At 44.2% G+C, this 11,912-nt stretch overlaps 1 long non-coding RNA gene across 1 annotated transcript; it reads right to left on the bottom strand.

Annotated features, from left to right (window-relative positions):
* Positions 1 to 2,487: 2,487 nt before the first annotated feature.
* LOC107550997 (uncharacterized) lies at positions 2,488 to 3,333 on the bottom strand. The gene is made up of 3 exons (XR_001604718.1): positions 3,263 to 3,333; positions 3,027 to 3,109; positions 2,488 to 2,561 (listed from the first exon to the last, which is right to left on the bottom strand). It is a non-coding gene; the product is annotated as an uncharacterized lncRNA (long non-coding RNA).
* Positions 3,334 to 11,912: the final 8,579 nt, after the last annotated feature.

Here is an 11,912-nt window from a genome sequence, read left to right as displayed (position 1 = left end):
TCCAGGCTTGATGGGCATAAGAGACTTTATTAAAAAAACATTAAAATTAGTATGTGTCCAAACTTTTGAACTGTATAAGTAAAAATATGCTAAATATAAATTGAAATGTTGTATAAACAAAAAGGTTAGGGATTGTATTTGTTTCAAGTGCTTTTTCTTGGGGTGGGGGGCCTCCAACATGAATTTTGCCTAGGGCCTCCTAATGTCTAACCGGCCCTGCCTTGGAGTTATGATTGATGATCAGCTTACTTTCTCAGACCACACTGCTAAAATTGTCCGGTCCTGCAAATTTGCTTTATTCAACATCAAGAAGATCAGGCCCTTTCTTTCGGAACATGCTTCACAACTCCTTGTTCAAGCTCTTGTTCTGTCCAGGCTGGACTATTGCAATGCTCTCGTGGCAGGTCTTCCAGTCAGTTCTATCAAACCTTTACAAATAATCCAGAACGTGGCAGCAAGATTAATTTTTAACGAGCTGAAAAGAATGCACGTCACACCTCTGTTTATCAATTTGCACTGGCTACCAATAGCTGCTCACATAAAATTCAAAGGCATTGATGTTTGCCTACAAAACCACCACTGGCTCTGCACCCCTTTACCTAAATTCATTACTTCAGACGTATGTTTTTGTATTCTATCTGTTCTCTTTTCATTTATTATACAATTAACAAAAGCAAAAAAGACCTCTAACACTAGCTTGCTCTATTCTTTTTCTATTCTGTTTTCTTTTTATTTATTATTTAAAAAACTCTTGCTATGGGTACTGCGTTAAGCTAACTGAGACTTGTTATAACACTTGTATATCATTGCTCTTTTGTTGATTTTGATTGTGCCACCAAATGGACAACCTACATACACGTGGTAGTGCAGTGGTGGGGAATCCTGCTGGTCGGCCCAGAAGGCATAGCGTCTTGGGTCAGACCTGGCAGACAATGTGTCACACTGACAGGATTCCTAGTGTCCATGGAGGGACTGGCTAGAGACACATGAGGAAAGCATTGCGTCCTCGAGACATGGTCTCTTGGCCGCGATAAGGGCCGAATGAGGAAACAGTGCATTGCTCATTGTCAACCCATGAGCCACACAACCTGGAAGAAGAGGAAACTGCTCTTTTTTTTTAAAAGTTGGGTACCGCTGGCCGTTGAGCCAGAAGCGGAACAAAAAGAAAAAGAAACAAAAAATTATCCTGCCCTCCTCCGGAGGAAGGAGTGGTGATGTGCCCACCACCTCCTGCAAAAAAGCAGCTTACCTAATCTCCGGGTTGCCCATGTCAAGGCCGCTTCGCCGTCTTCTTAGAAGACTTAGCAGCAGCATGAGACATGGGGGCGCCACCTTCCTGTGTGAGGCTCGACTTGCTGGCCTTGGTGTTACTTCAGCGTGGGAGAGAGCAGCTGAGGAAAACACAGTTGGCCGGCCCTCGACAGAATGGTGGCAAAAGGAGGGTCACATTGGGGCAAGATGTGCTTGATGGCCTCAGTCTGCTCCTGTACTGCCGAGAAATGATGGGCAAAGTCCTAGACAGTGTCACCAAACAGTCTGGGAGATGGGAGCATCAAGAAAGTGCCAGGTTGATCCAGAGGTGACACTCTTGGATCACCAGAGTGGACATTGCCTGCCCGAGGGACTGCGCCGTGAATTTAGTGGCTAGGAGGGCGAAGTCAGTTGCCGTACACAGCTCCTACATCAACCTTGGATCAGTACTACTCTCATTCATCTGTTTAAATGCCTTGGTTTGGTGGACCTACAGGATTGCCATGGCATGCAGCACTGTAAGGTTTGGCAGCAAGTGCTGATGTCCGCTTACAGGCTTTGGAAGGGAGGCGTGGACTGTTCCTACAGGTGGTGGCGTTTTGCGGGCACAGGTGCATCGCAACCGCTCTATCCACCTGGGGAACATCAAAGTTCTGCACCAACATCAAGAGTAGTGAGGACAGAGGAGGGCAATGAGTGGCTTCTGGCTGTAAAAGGGGCCTTCCATGACTTTGTGACCTCTTTATGCACCTCTGGGATAAAGCGGTGCTCCGCGCTGAGAATCCAATCATCCAGCCATGAGCACTCAGGGCTGAGGGGTGAACTCACCTCCAGCCTGATGCTCACGGCTGCCTGGGCAAGCATGGCCGTCAGCTCTGGGTCCGATTCTGGGTCAGAGAGCTATATATACAGTATATGAGGAGTGGCTTGGCATGCAAAATCCACTTGCCAATTCTTATTGGCCTTTTCTCTTAAACTCAGGTGATTGGGGCTCCTTAGTAAAACCCTTAATGTCATGATTAGGGACCGACATACTATATATATATATATATATATATATATATATATATATATATATATATATATATATATACACACAAAAAAAATATATAAAAACAGCATGATTATTGCACAGGTGTGCCTTAGGCTGGCCACAATAAAAGGCCACTCTAAAATGTGCAGTTTTACTGTATTGGGGGGGTCCAAAAGCCAGTCAGTATCTGGTGTGACTGTAGCAGATTTACTCTGGTTGTGTTTTGTTATTCTCAATAAAGACAATGCGGGTGGAGGAAGTCTCAAGATGTTTTATTCTGCAGAAACACACAGAGCACAATTAAACTTTTTTGGGATACACCTCTCTCCCCTTCAGTCTGCCCGTACAGCATGGAGAAAGCAGCACTCTCATTTGAAGAGCGAGAGAAAGCACAACAGACCCCGTCAGCAGCATATGTGCTTCTAAAGATCTTAATTTACTCATTTAACAGTTATAAAGCATAAGATAAATTAAATAAGTCACAAAATACATGTCACCATTATATGGCATATGAAATAATATAAAATAAAGTTTCCTCACCGCTTATTCGCATCAGTGAATTAATTAAATGGGGAAAAAGTCAAAAGTTACAGATTTTACACACACAAAAATATCAATTTGACAACATCACGTTTGCATACAGACCTCACTCTTTTTTGTATTTATCAAACTCATATAAGCTTGATATTAAACACATTTCAAACATGTTTCAATATATAAACACAATAAACAACAAACATACCTGCAGAAACACACAGAGCACAATTAAACTTTTTTGGGATACACCTCTCTCCCCTTCAGTCTGCCCGTACAGCATGGAGAAAGCTAGTAAGCAAAACCAATCTCAAAAGAGTAAAACATTCAAAATGCAATTCATCGCATTAAATTTCATGACATCACAGTCTTACATTACTTAAACATGATTTATCTCATGAAATTCATTGATGACATCGTTTACACTTGGAGGAATGTCCTTACCAGCACTCTCATTTGAAGAGCGAGTGAAAGTACAACAGACCCCGTCAGCAGCATATGTGCTTCTAAAGATGGCGCTGTTCGCACAATCGCACGAGGTATGATGTGCATCACCAATATGTGCCCCATATAAGACAATATTCTGCATGAACAGTTCCCACTAGAATTAATTATGAACATTATGCTCCATTATAACCCCAAACACAAGTATGAAGCACACACACAAAAAAAAAAAACTTTGATGAAGTTCATTAACAATATCCATTATATTTTGTAATATTTGAACCAGCTACATTCTCCCCGCTGAACTTCACAAAACTTGGATAATATGGATAAATAGCTGTTTGAAAAGCCACAAACAGAATAACTCAACTGACATTCAGTACATTCAACACAGCAACATATGCTTCCCAACCCACAGGGAAAGTGACCTAAGCAGGGTGATCAGGCCTACTAAGAGAACACTTGTAAATAGGGTGCTTCAAACATCACTACTTTGATTTCAATGTGACAGCTACTGTTAAATGTAGCTGAAAGATTTCTGAATGTTGGTCTTCTCAACTTGATGTGACATAAATAACCTCAAAAGAAACACTTGTATGATCTATGTAACAGCTTAATCAGCCTATGTCAATAAAGACCTGGTAACCCCATTAACTGAACTGCTAATCTTCATGTTTTGTGTCATGTTCTGAATCAACCTGTTTACAAGCCTGCCAAATCTGGTTCTGACTTGAGTCACCACCTGATTTAGGAGTGAATCCACAGGATCAGAGGTCTGAACATCAACTGAACCTCCCACAGATGGAGATATCACTGCGTCACAAGTCAATCCTCCATTACTTGAATGATCAGAAACATTGTCACATTCCAAAAGTTCATCCTGTGTTGCTGGAAACACAGATTGTGCGGTCTCAGAATCCACAGCTAATGGAGGGACACTCTCTGTCTTGGAAGATGTACTGCTCAGGTTGTCATCTGGGGCCACAATCCCTGCCACCCAGTTGGCGGTTCGATCTGCATTGCCGCATTCAGACATGGGCGTTATAGCACCACTCAATGCTGCTCCGCTACAGTCATCAGCTGGTTCACTGCAGTCACTGAATTAGGGTTCAACTCCCTCAACCTCAATTGGCAGAAAGTTAGCTTGAAGGAGCAAGTTCTTATGAACAGTCCTTTCCTGACCAGTGTGGGTGTTGCGGATACGGTAGGTGTGACATTGAGGATTTAAGGCAACAACTGTGTATGGAGTGGCTTCCCATTTATCCGCCAATTTCCTGCGACCACGTTTGCCTTTGTTAACCAGTAAGACTTGGTCCCCAACTTCAATACGGCAACCTTTGGTCCTCTTGTTGTATAGGTCTACCTGGCGTCACTGACTGACCTCAGCATTCTTCTGAGCAAGGGCAAAAGCTTCTTTCAAATCATCCCTCAATCTCCTCACGTATGCATCATAACCAATGAGGACATCGTCCCACTCCACACTGCTGAACATCACATCCACTGGGAGTTTGGGAACCCTGCCGAACATCAAGTAAAAGGGCGCAAACCCAGTCGACTCATGGGCTGTACAATTATAAGCAAAAGTTAACGATTGCAACATCTGTGGCCATTTCTGCTTGGCCCTAGGTGGCAACGCCCTTATCATACCACCCAGAGTTCTGTTGAACCATTCGACTTGACCATTGCCCATTGGGTGATACGCAGTTGCTCTTGACTTCCTCACTCCAGCAACGTCCTGGCTCTCGAAATTGGCACCTTGATCCGAATGGATCCTTTCTGGGACACGCAGAAGTACCTATCCCACAACTGCCTTGCAACTTGCTTAGCCGATTGGTCTTTACAAGGGAAAGCGTGGGCCATCTTGGTAAAGTGGTCTGTTACGACCAGGTTCTGGAGTTTTGCTCACTACACAGCGCTTGCAACATTTAACATACTCACGCACGTCCCATTCCAAACTGACCCAGAAGAACCTCTGTCTCGCAAGGGATATAGTCCTACCCTGACCTTGATGCCCAGCTTCATCATGAATGCCTTGAAGAACCTGCTTCACCAACGAACATGGAACAACATATTGCAATCTCCTTTTACGTGTCAGGATATCCTTGCACACTCGGTATAGTATACCGTCAAGCATTTTGAACTTCTCCCACTGTTTAAGTGTTTTAATTACCTTGTGAGTTTCTCCAGTTCTCTCACGTCTAGATGGTTTTCTTCCTCTGCTCACATAGAACAAGACTCTTGACAGGGTTGCATCATCCTGCTGCTTCTCCTATAACTCCCACAATGAGAAAACTGGCAGGGGACTAGGACCTGGAGACAACAACTGGTGGGTATCCTGAGTGAGCCACTGGACTGCCCTATCCCTCGTGCCTACTTCCCACTCTGTGTGAATATCAAGGATCACCGACACTTCAACATTAGTGAGTGAACTTGATTCTGAACCTGCACAGGAGTAATGTTCAACATTACAGTTGTTTGCACTCAACCTGATAACATCTTGTATGGAGTTCTCTCGGACTTGCTCCGCTTCTTCCAACAGCACACTGTACGGCTCAGACGGCCTCCGACTGACACACCCACGGATGAAGGGCTGCCTACTCAAAGCGTCTGCGACCACATTTCTACTGCCAGGTATGTATTGGATGCTAAAGCTATAGGGGGCCAGCTTAGACACCCACCTCTGCTCGCATGCATCAAGCTTTGGCTTCGTCATAATGTATGTTAAAGGATTGTTGTCCATCCACACAGTAAAGTCGTGTCCTTTTAACCAGTGACTAAACTTGTCACAGACGGACCACGTCAGAGCCAAAAACTCTAGACGATGAGCAAGGTATCTGGCCTGTGCACGAGTGAGAGCTTTACTGGCAAAGGCAACGGGACGTGCCTTAATTTCTCCTTCTGGGACCTGCGACAGTACAGCTCCTAACCCATCCATAGACGCATTAGTACATAAAATGAATGGCCGGCTGAAATCAGGGTGAGCCAGCACAACAGATTCTAACAGGGCTGTCTTTAGTTTTTCAAACGCCACACTGTGCTCTTGCTTCCAATCATCAGGGTTCAGTCTTTTGAATGACGCAATGCCTCTCACAGGGGTCTTCTTTCCTCTGGGTGCAGCAGTCAAGGCGAATAGCGGCTTTGTAATACTGGAGCAGTTTTGAATGAAGTTTTGATAATATAAGACCATTCCCAAAAATGACTTTATCTTTTTTTGTGAAGGAGCCACTCCATCCGGCATCATCAGATCAGATACAGATATGGCAGAGATGGCACTAACCTTGTCTGGATCTGTTGCCACTCCAGTGCCATCAATGACATGCCTCAGAAATTTCACACTTCTCCGAAGAAAATGACACTTCTTCGGGGCTAACTTCAGTCCATGTGCACTGAGCCTAGAAAACACCAGCTCAAGCCACTCAATGATCGCTTCTTCATTTGGTGCATACACAAGAAGATCGTCAAGATAGCATAACAGAGTGAGAAAATTCTGATCCCCGAAGATGTTGGTCATGAGTCGCATAAAGCTGGCTGGACTGTTACAGAGCCCTTGAGGCAGACGGTTGAATTCATACAGGCCCATGGGAGTTGTGAAGGCAGTGAACTTCTTGTCCTCTTCAGACATTACAATGTTATAAAACCCAGAGGTTAAGTCAATCGCACTGAAGATTACATTCCCTCCCAAAGCTGCCAAACAGTCCGCCTGGTGAGGCAAGGGGTGGCATCCTTAACAGTCCGAGCGTTCAGCCAACGGTGTTCCACACACACTCTAAGGTCTCCATTCTTCTTCCATACCAACACTAGTGGCGAAGCCCACTCACTATTGGACTTGCATATGATTTCCTGTTCTTCCATCTCAGAGAGAACGCTCCTCAGCTTCTGGTACTGCACTGGTGGAACGCGGCGGTATGGAAACTTGAAGGGACGATCGTCTGATAAACGAATACGGTGGACAAACTCCTTGGCCTCTCCGCAATCTAGTTTATGTTTAGAAAATACTTCCTCATGCCTCATAATGAGCTGTACTAGCTGACTCTTCCAATAGTGGGATACTTCACATGACTCAATATCTAAATTGCCAAGACCAAGTTTATGAAGGCTTTCACGGAGCTTGAAGGCAGGGCAATCTCCTTCTTCAATGCCTCCAATGATGCTCTGGCTCTGCACACTCACCATCTCATTGTTTTTGTGATCAGGGTACACATTGAGGTCCTCAACAGCCACAACAGGGAAGACATCAGCTATTTTTGTGTTCCTTCTCAGTGTAATAGCCTTATTAAGGGGATTCATGATCCTGACTGGGACCCATCCATCACCAGACATAGAGGCTATGACTCTTCCCACCATGATGCCTTTCTTGTGGGTCTGCGCCTTGGATGGCTCAATCACAACAGTACTTCCCATGGAAATAGGGGTATTTAACGGAAGTTTACCCCACACAAGATGTTCCTTTTCGGGCAACAGAGTGACGGCCTGGGCTAGTTTCGCAGTGCCCACAACATCAGGGATTTCACCACCCTTCCACCTGTTAATACCTGACAACATGTTCAGAAACTGCTCAATTTCAGGTTCTCCAGATGTCTCAGAACGATTCATTACATTCCAATAGCCAGAGGTTTGCTTGAGTTGAGTAAGTATGAACTTAATAACATTAGTTCCCAGAATCAACTGATCTCTCTGTCTTAGGACGACTAGTGTAGGCACACTCACTAACTTGCCATAAACGTGCATCTTCAGCTGATAGATTCCTTTTGGTCTGACTTTAACACCACCACAGTCAATGAGAAGAATGTCCATTTGCAACTGGTCTACCTGTGCAGACATCCCCATGTTCAAAAGTTCACACTCTGTTTCTTCATTGACCGTACACGACAGATACGCTATCCAGTAGAGCTTGGACTGTGAGTTTTCATTCAACAGAACTGAAGTATAGAACAGACTATCTGCCTTTTCCAACTTTGAGACATTCTGGAATAAGACGATACTGTTACTGGAGACAGACTTGCAACATTCATCATAAACAAATAAATCATCATCCACATTGAGGGTTTGACACTCTGCACTCACATAGTCCCCTCCCATACGTGAGTATGTTAGTTTTCCTGAGCGTGCAGGTCAGAAGCAGATGGAATAGCAGGGCTGACGACTTTGTGACATTGCTTCTGCTGATGCCCAATCTCCAAGCACAGCAAACATCTCCTTTGTCTCATACAATGTGAATGGGTGGAATGTTTCCTATCACCGCAGACTCTGCACGGGGGAAAGCTGCGCCACTGAGTTGTTCTCGACTCTGAGACAGGAGCATTCTGACTGGTACGCTCCAATACCCTTTCCAGCATACTTAAAAAGTGCCAGCTTCTGAAGTTGCAGGTTCAGCAGCCTTCAAAGGACTATCAGGGACATAAACAGGTGCATCTGCCCTCATACTATCTTCCCTGGTGACAGCATGGGGGAAGGTTGATACTTTAGATGCAGCGACTTGGACCACACTTTTTTAGACTGGACTTCCCTCTGGTGTTCGTCAATGGCCTCCTGGATTTCAGTGACTGACCATTTACTGATAGGTTTACACCTAAACATACTAGAGAGGTTTGGTTCTGAACAGTTTCTGATGAACATCATCGCAATTTCAGAACTCATGTTTTTCATCTTTTCGCCTTGTTTCTGCAAATGGCTGTCCGCTAACTCTGCAGCTGCATTTAATCTAACCCAGTAATCAACAGGGCACTCATTTCCTTTGGGTCGTGTCGCGTAAAAATCAGCTAGCGGTTGACATGATCCAGGGCTTTCACTGAAGTAACGTCTTAACACATCATAGATGGTCTCAGGGGAGATGGCATCGTTAGGGCTGCTTTTGAGTCTGAACTTGACGATACTCTTGGCCCTGCCTAGCAGGTGGCTCAGTATCTCATCTACCTGATCCTTGTCAGAGCAATTCGCTTTGTGGAGATACAATTCCATTAACTCAATCCATTCTTGAACTGTGTATTTGTCTGTTTCATCTCCTCTAAACATTGGGGGTTCTTTGACATCTGGCTTGACTATCAGGCTGACACCAGTAAGATTTCGACCTGTGTTAGAGGGTTCTGGTGCAACAACACTGAATGGGACTGAACTGGAGGGGGTGACTGGGCTTTGACTAGTTAATAGCCGGGTGACAATGGAATCCCCTATCTGACTGCCTAATTCTCCAATAAGTTCACGTAACTGCTGTGCAATGTTATCATTTGCATTACTAGGAGTAGAGGCGGTCGGCCCAATAGGTTGATCTGGTAGGAAATCATGTGATTGAGGACTATAAACTAACACTCTAGGCCTACCAATGACAAGTTCATCCATATCCAACAACCCTCTGCCCCTACCCAGATATGGCGTTGTCATATCGGAGTCTTTCCTTACCCCAGCCATAGTGTACATTTACAACGGTGACAGAATAAACACAAAAGAAAACTGACCTCAGAGAATGTCCAATAAGTATGATGAGAAAAAAAGTTCAATATGCCAGTCTGCAGAAAAGGTCTCTTGTCCTTTTACAGTTACCAGAACAATGGTGAAATCGATTCCTCAGTCTCTACATGCAGCATCCAGATGCCACAAACACGTTGCACAACTCCGGCGATCGGCTGCGGCTGATCCAGTTGATCCAGTAGGTCACGGCACCATTTTTATGTAGCAGATTTACTCTGGTTGTGTTTTGTTATTCTCAATAAAGACAATGCGGGTGGAGGAAGTCTCAAGATGCGTTATTCTGCAGAAACACACAGAGCACAATTAAACTTTTTTGGGATACACCTCTCTCCCCTTTAGTCTGCCCGTACAGCATGGAGAAAGCAGCACTCTTATTTGAAGAGCACAACAGACCCCGTCAGCAGCATATGTGCTTCTAAAGATCTTAATTTACTCAATTAACAGTTACAAAACATAAGATAAATTAAATAAATCACAAAATACATGTCACCATTATATGGCATATGAAATAATATAAAATAAAGTTTCCTCACCGCTTATTCGCATCAGTGAATAAATTAAATGGGGAAAAAGTCAAAAGTTACAGATTTTACACACACAAAAAAATCAATTTGACAACATCACGTTTGCATACAGACCTCACTCTTTTTTGTATTTATCAAACTCATATAAACTTGATATTAAATACATTTCAAACATTTTTAAAAATATAAACACAATAAACAACGAACATACCTGCAGAAACGCACAGAGCATAATTAAACTTTTTTGGGATACACCTCTCTCCCCTTCAGTCTGCCCGTACAGCATGGAGAAAGCTAGTAAGCAAAACCAATCTCAGTAAAACATTCAAAATGCAATTCATCGCATTAAATTTCATGACATCACAGTCTTACATTACTTAAACATTATTTATCTCATGAAATTAATTGATGACATCGTTTACACTTGGAGGAATGACCTTACCAGCACTCTCATTTGAAGAGCGATAGAAAGCACAACAGACCCTGTCAGCAGCATATGTGCTTCTAAAGATGGCGCTATTCGCACAATCGCACGAGGTATCATGTGCATCACCAATATGTGCCCCATATAAGACAATATTCTTCATGAACAGTTCCCACTAGAATTAATTATGAACATTATGCTCCATTATAACTCCAAACACAAGTATGAAGCACACACACAAAAAACAAAAACTTTGATGAAGTTCATTAACAATATCCATTATATTTTGTAATATTTGAACCAGCTACATGACCACCATTTGCCTCACGCAGTGCAACACATCTCCTTCGCATAGAGTTGATCAGGCTGTTGATTGTGGCCTGTGGAATGTGGGTCCACTCCTCTTCAATGGCTGTGCGAAGTTGCTGGATATTGGCAGGAACTGGAACACGCTGTCGTACACGCCGATCCAGAGCATCCCAAACATGCTCAATGGGTGACATGTCTGGTGAGTATGCTGGCCATGCAAGAACTGGGATATTTTCAGCTTCCAGGAATTGTGTACAGATCCTTGCAACATGGGGCCGTGCATTATCATGCTGCAACATGAGGTGATGATCGTGGATGAATACCACAACAATGGGCCTCAGGATCTCATCACGGTATCTCTGTGCATTCAAAATGCCATCAATAAAATGCACCTGTTTTCGTTGTCCATACCATACGCCTGCCCATACCATAACCCCCCCGCCCCCATGGGCCACTCGATCCACAATGTTGACATCAGCAAACCGCTCACCCACACGATGCCATACACGCTGTCTGCCATCTGCCCTGTACAGTGAAAACCGGAATTCATCTGTGAAGGGAACACCTCTCCAAAGTGCCAGACGACATCGAATGTGAGGATTTGCCCACTCAAGTCGGTTATGACGACGAACTGCAGTCAGGTCGAGACCCCGATGAGGACGACGACGAGCATGCAGATGAGCTTCCCTGAGATGGTTTCTGACAGTTTGTGCAGAAATTATTTGGTTATGCAAACCGATTGTTGCAGCAGCTGTCCTGGTGGCTGGTCTCAGACGATCTTAGAGGTGAAGATGCTGGATGTGGAGGCCCTGGGCTGCTGTGGTTACACATGGTCTGAGGTTGTGGGGCCGGTTGGATGTACTGCCAAATTCTCTGAAACGCCTTTGGAGACGGCTTATGGTAGAGAAATGAACATTCAATTCACGGG

This window comes from Sinocyclocheilus grahami, unplaced genomic scaffold, assembly GCF_001515645.1.
Source record: "Sinocyclocheilus grahami isolate Dianchi unplaced genomic scaffold, SAMN03320097.WGS_v1.1 scaffold411.1, whole genome shotgun sequence".
Taxonomy (NCBI): Eukaryota; Metazoa; Chordata; class Actinopteri; order Cypriniformes; family Cyprinidae; genus Sinocyclocheilus; species Sinocyclocheilus grahami.
The sequence above is the reverse complement of the archived record's forward strand: the minus strand, read 5'-3'. Positions and strand labels throughout refer to the sequence as shown.